This window comes from Centroberyx affinis, unplaced genomic scaffold, assembly GCF_046629955.1.
Source record: "Centroberyx affinis isolate AG114_WGS23_722 - 3 ecotype Tasmania unplaced genomic scaffold, CSIRO-AGI_Caff_v1 ptg003330l_1, whole genome shotgun sequence".
In the NCBI taxonomy this organism is placed as follows: domain Eukaryota; kingdom Metazoa; phylum Chordata; class Actinopteri; order Beryciformes; family Berycidae; genus Centroberyx; species Centroberyx affinis.
In genome coordinates, this window is record NW_027281331.1 from 75,001 (window position 1) to 80,740 (window position 5,740).

Sequence of the window (5,740 nt, forward strand, 5' to 3'; positions counted from 1 at the left end):
CAGGTGGTGACATCACCTGGCACAAAGACCAGCCAATAGCAGATGAGCAGTGCAGTACCCTACTTTTCACCATTAGGTGTCAGCCTTCACCACAGGTTTGGGTTTGGGGTTTAGTTACTCTTTAAACTTACCTAATGAGTCGGATCCACCGCTGCTTCAATTCTCGATGGCTGACGCACGCGTTCTCCCTCACTGAAAGTTGAATTGATTGTTTTCTGGTGGATCCATTCAAAAGTCGACGCACTCTGTGGAGCAGGGAGAACGCTGTGACAACCTGACGCTGGCAGTGGAGCTCTAACGTAAATCGGCGTTTCCACTGTCTCCAAAATGTGCTCACGGCACTTACGTACGCACCTTTCAGCTGATTTTGTGCACACACAATGGTTTATAAACTGGGACTACTGGATAAAGTGGGACTGCCAGACAAACTGGGACTGGGTCTGATGGACAAACTGGGACTGCCGGACAAACTGGGACTGGGACTGCTGGACAAACTGGGACTGGCACTGCTGGACAAACTGGGACTGGGACTGCTCAACAAACTGGGACTCATGGACAAACTGGGACTGGGACTGCTCGACAAACTGGGACTGATGGACAAACTGGGACTGGGACTGCTCGACAAACTGGGACTCATGGACAAACTGGGACTGGGACTGCTCGACAAACTGGGACTCATGGACAAACTGGGACTGGGACTGCTCGACAAACTGGGACTCATGGACAAACTGGGACTGGGACTGGGACTGCACGACAACCTGGCACTGCTGGACAAAATGGGACTCATGGACAAAATGGGACTGGGACTAATGGATAAACTGGGACTGCTGGAACAAGACAACTGGGACTGCTGGACAAACTGGGACTGGCACTGCTGGACAAAATGGGACTCATGGACAAACTGGGACTGGGACTGCTCGACAAACTGGGACTCATGGACAAACTGGGACTGGGACTGCTCGACAAACTGGGACTCATGGACAAACTGGGACTGGGACTGGGACTGCACGACAACCTGGCACTGCTGGACAAACTGGGACTTGGACTAATGGATAAACTGGGACTGCTGGAACAAGACAACTGGGACTGCTGGACAAACTGGGACTGGCACTGCTGGACAAAATGGGACTCATGGACAAAATGGGACTGGGACTAATGGATAAACTGGGACTGCTGGAACAAGACAACTGGGACTGCTGGACAAACTGGGACTGGCACTGCTGGACAAAATGGGACTCATGGACAAAATGGGACTGCTGTACAGACTGGGACTAGGACAGTCAGCATAGGTCCTGGTCAAGGCCTTGGACACCGGGCAGAGGTCCTGGTCAAGGCCTTGAACACCGGGCAGAGGTCCTGGACAAGGCCTTGGACACCGGGCAGAGGTCCTGGTCAAGGCCTTGAACACCAGGCAGAGGTTCTGGACAAGGCCTTGGACGCCGTCAGCAGACGTCTGTCAGACAGAGGAGCTGCAGGTCGGAGGCAGCAGCTGCTTCCTCATTACCAACCTCAGCATGAAACACCCTGCAGCACCTCGCTGTCTGCTGAACTTATTGTCCTCATTGACGCATTGACTCATGTATTTTTGAAATTCAGCAATCAGGCAATAACAGGTTTCAAGGACTCAAGGGTCATGAAATTCCCTAAACACAACACACAACAAAGTTTTTACTCAGCACTGGCTGAGAACAGACCAGGGCCAAAAGCCAGATGATTAGAAATGAGCATTTATTGGCAATTAAGATGAAGAGTTTTATTACATCAGTTAGCTCATGTAACAGAGTGACATGTTCCACACAGTACAAAGATATTAAAAACAAATTGAATCAACCTGCTGATAGATTAGATAGATATAAAAGAAGACCCTGTCAGAAGAGCAGAAGCCGACTCAGACTGGATATGGAAGCGTTTGCAGATATGCAGCCGACAGCGTCAGTTTTGGTTTAAGTTTGTCTTTTTGCTGGTTTTATTGTTTTAACATGGAGGCCAATAGAGACTTCTAATCAAAAGGTAACAGTCAAAATAAAAAAAAAAGACTAACTTAAACTTACTTTGAATTCTTGACTACATATTCTATAAAGGAACTCTGTCCATATCTTCCCTTATTCAATATACACACATTCCCTTGTTAAGTTCCTTAAGGCCATGATTTCTGGGCAACATGGAGGCAAACATGTTGCTTTCAGTAGGGAAGGAGATTGGCCAGATGGACCAAATCAATAACAACATAGCTGGCTAGTATTAATAAGAATATCAGAAAAAAAAGTTGGTCAAGGGCAATAAAATTGCTTTTCCACATTGCTTCAAAATGGCTTGCTATACATCCTGACCTCTAATGAACTCCAAATATAAAAATATTCTATAAATGTGTCAGTATGGTTGACAAACAGTATAACCATCTATTGAAATATCCATAAAAAAACCTAGTGTTCGGTAAACCAGAGGACATTTTCTAAAACATGAAGCCATGGAGATTCTGCCGACTATTTCTCATTTAAATGCTGCTGTTTTTTCATTTATAAAACACAAGTGGTTAATTGACTCCTTCTGTCAGTTCAGTTCATTCATTCGTTAGTGTGGCAGAGACTGCAGCTCTCCACCACATGGAGAGAACCACACTTACTCTTACAAGATGATTGATGGCACAAAATTAAAACCAATCATGGTACCTTTTAAAAGGATATTAGATAACTTCCTACCCATTAGTTAACAAAATGATAACACTTGTACAGACTGGATCCTCTAGATCTTAGAGAGGTTGATGGAAATGGATAGATGGTGTTTTGGAAGAGAATGCTTTGTTCCTTGTCTTGTTTCATTTTGATGTGAAACTCACACTGCAGTAAACAGGGTCAGAAAACTATCAAGGCAGCAGTATCCACTATCCACAGACCAGCAGTCATGGATGACATGAGAGATGTACAGGCCATGGTGCTGTAGGTCTCCAACCAAACTCTTCCCTTTGATCCCACTGACTCCATTCTTCAAAGCTGAGAAGGCAAACACAGGCTTAATCCAGCCGCCTTTTAAATGCAAATCCACCGCAGAGAGCAAAGAAGCACGACATTTCCCTCAGTGACAACGGAGAGAGCAGATTCTCCCTCCAGAGCTGCAGGATAGGCAGCAGCTGCTCCGTCCCTTTGTGGGCAGGAACACCTTGAAATTGTGACTTTTACCCTTATTTTTCCCTTTCTTTGTAAGTTTCTACAGCTGTCCTTCGTTACGGGAAAGCCGACAAGCTGAGAGCAGAATCCCTTTCCCCACCCTGTGACAAAGTCTGGTGAAGAAACCCAACAGACTGAAATTCAAACAGTCCTTTAAAAGGCCAGTTGTCTGGCTGGACAGTAGTACCCACACCAGCATGAGCTCAGCCTATCAGGCTGATCGGCATGAGAAGTTCCCCAGAAATAAAGTGCGTTACCAAGAGTCTGGTTTAACAAGATAGAAATCAAAGCAAATCAAAGCAACTTCCCTTTTGTCCTCCCCCTCACAGGAGGGTAGATCTCTCTACTGGAGGAACATGGATCAGATCTGGTTCGGTTTAGTCCAGTGAGCCAGACTGACGGTCTCAGTCTGTACTGTTCTCGATGACTGACGGATCAGATCAGATCCATCAGCTGATGCTTAAATTACGTCACCAGAGTCAGTGGAAGAGCTGGTTTGGTGCCATGCTGACACTGACCACCAAGCTGTATGTATGTGTGTGGGACTGGTGCAGCTTTGAAGTTTTGGTAGATTGTCCCATTGGTCAACTTCCCTTTTGTCAACTTGATGAGAACACAGACACCAAAATCCTCCATGCGTCCCAGTAGACCGTTGGCTCCGGTGCTTCATGCTAACACTTAAGCATACGCTATGTTGAGTGATAGTAGCTCCATGCTAACACTTTAGCATACGCCATGTTGAGTGATAGTAGCTCCATGCTAACACTTTAGCATACGCCATGTTGAGTGATAGTAGCTCCATGCTAGCCATCATAGACACCTTACCATTATAGATCAGAAAAACTAGTCAGAATTACATCATGGATATGTTAACTGGAATTAAGACTCATTAGAAATGACTAATAGATATACATAATATAATTGCATATAATTTGAATTCTCTTGAGTGATTAAAAGTTAAAGCCCTGCCATAATGGGCGTGGTGTGTCCAGTCCCTGAGGCTGCAGAGCCTGTGGAGGAACGACTCAGCCTGTCAGGAGTGTCTGTTACCTGAAAAGACTTTTAGAGAAGACGACAGTCCTACTGACCGCACATCAAAGACACGAGTTCCAATCCCTGGCAGAAACCTCCGTCCATCCGTCTCAGCATCCGACTGATTCCACCATGTGCCGGGCCGGTTTTAGTTTTAGCTGACATTTCCATAAAGGTCCGTTCTGGAATATTACATTACATAAATGTTATGGGGAAGGTTTTCCTGTGAGAATTGAACTGCAGGCTGTAGTTTTCCCTTCCTAATGTTGGTGATGTATATGATGCAATTGAAGCTTATTCTACTGTTGCATTGCTTCTGGATGAGAGCGTCAGCCAAATGACCCAAATGTAAATGCAGATGTAGTGATGGGAGAGGTTTCCCTTGTTGAACTAACCAGCGTGTTCTCCAGTAAGCTGGACGTCTGAACCACCATTTTCAATTAGATAAAAAATTGTTTTAAATGCACCAAGAGGGCAGATTTCCTGTCTGACACTCAACAAACACCCTGAAAATTGATAGTTAATGTCCCTTTAGCAGGCTTCAGATCAGCCTGTGTGGTCAGGGGGGCGTGGGTTGCCATAACAACGTGACTCCCAGACACCAAGCGGTCCTCGCTGATCTCATCGGTGCTCCGGGATTGGCTCTTTCAGATGTCACGCCACAGGACGGCCCGCCTACTCTTGTCCACACTGACCACATACTCCCCCGACAGAGACCAGGCCACCGCACTGATGGACGAACTGAGGGGGGGGGAGATCGATTGATTAATTGATTGATTGATTGATGTGATCAGACTGACAGACTGATTTCCTAGCCCGGTACCTGTGCTTGTCCGGTAGGCGGGTCTCCAGGTTGGCTTTGGCGACGTTCCAGATGTAGACGGCTCCGTCCGCCGATCCGGCCGCCAGGAAGCAGCCGTCTGGACTGCAGAGGGATCGGCTCATTAGTTGATTGACACAGAACCACACTATTTTTTTTTTTAAGATTTATTTTAGGCATTTTACGCTTTATTGACAGAGATAGTGTGAGAGAGAGACAGGAAGGCACGGGAGAGAGAGGGGAGGACATGCAGCAAATGACCGCGGGCCGGACCCGGACCCGGACCCGGACCCGGTACGGCACGCGCTCCGCTCGGTGAGCCACCGGGGCGCCCCACAGAACCACACTATTAAACATATATGGTTCTATAGAGCACCACAAAATGAATGAAATGTTCCAAACCAGCAGGATTAAAGACGTTTTTAAGAACCACACCGGGTTCTTTATTCTGATTTACCACTTTGTTTTATTTGAACTATCAGATGATATGTAACTATCAGAACCCTCCAATGTGTCTATCACTCCAGATAAATCTGTAGTTCATTCATTTCACCTCTCTCTCTCTCTCTCTCTCTCTCGTCTCTCAGCCTGAGGAGGGAGGGAGAGAGAGAGAGAGAGAGAGAGAGAGAGAGAGAGAGAGGGAGAGAGAGACAGAGAGAGAGACAGAGAGAGAGAGAGGGAGAGAGAGAGAGGAAGAGAGAGAGGGAGAGAGAGACAGAGAGAG

The 5,740-nt window shown here is 46.6% G+C and overlaps 1 long non-coding RNA gene across 1 annotated transcript; it reads right to left on the minus strand.

Annotated features, from left to right (window-relative positions):
- Positions 1-1,711: 1,711 nt before the first annotated feature.
- LOC139660544 (uncharacterized) lies at positions 1,712-5,124 on the minus strand. The gene is made up of 2 exons (XR_011696557.1): positions 5,020-5,124; positions 1,712-4,937 (listed from the first exon to the last, which is right to left on the minus strand). It is a non-coding gene; the product is annotated as an uncharacterized lncRNA (long non-coding RNA).
- Between the last annotated feature and the right edge of the window lie 616 nt (positions 5,125-5,740).